A 463-nucleotide genomic window follows, 5' to 3' on the forward strand; every position below is an offset into this window, starting at 1 on the left:
TCAGCCTCCCAAAGGCGCGGGATTACAGGCTGAGCCACCGAGCCCGGCTGACTTAATTTTATTAATCTCAACTTCCCTGCCAAGAAGAATAAAGGCCATCCCCCCCCCGAAAATTTTGCCTGTTTGTTTTTTGTTTTTTAAATTAATTTTTATATTTTTATTATACTTAACAGTTTCCAGTATCTTCCCAGAGAAGTTCTTTTCCCTTTTTTGGAGATAGAGGTCTCCCTCTTTCACCTAAGCCGGAGGGCAGTGGTGCAATCACAGCTCATTGCTGCCTCAATCTTCTGAACTCAAGTAATCCTCCTCTGTCAGTCTCCTGAGTAGCTGGGCCTACAGGCATGCGCCACCATGCCTGGCTAATTTTTTAAGTTTTGTTGGTTTTTTTTTGTTTTGAGTTGGAGTCTCACTCTGTCACCCAGACTGGAGTGCAGTGGCTGCTCCCGGCCACCGCAGCCTCGAC

The sequence above is a fragment of the Carlito syrichta genome, unplaced genomic scaffold (genome assembly GCF_000164805.1).
Source record: "Carlito syrichta isolate Samal-C Ts95f unplaced genomic scaffold, Tarsius_syrichta-2.0.1 Scaffold304675, whole genome shotgun sequence".
NCBI classification, from domain to species: Eukaryota; Metazoa; Chordata; class Mammalia; order Primates; family Tarsiidae; genus Carlito; species Carlito syrichta.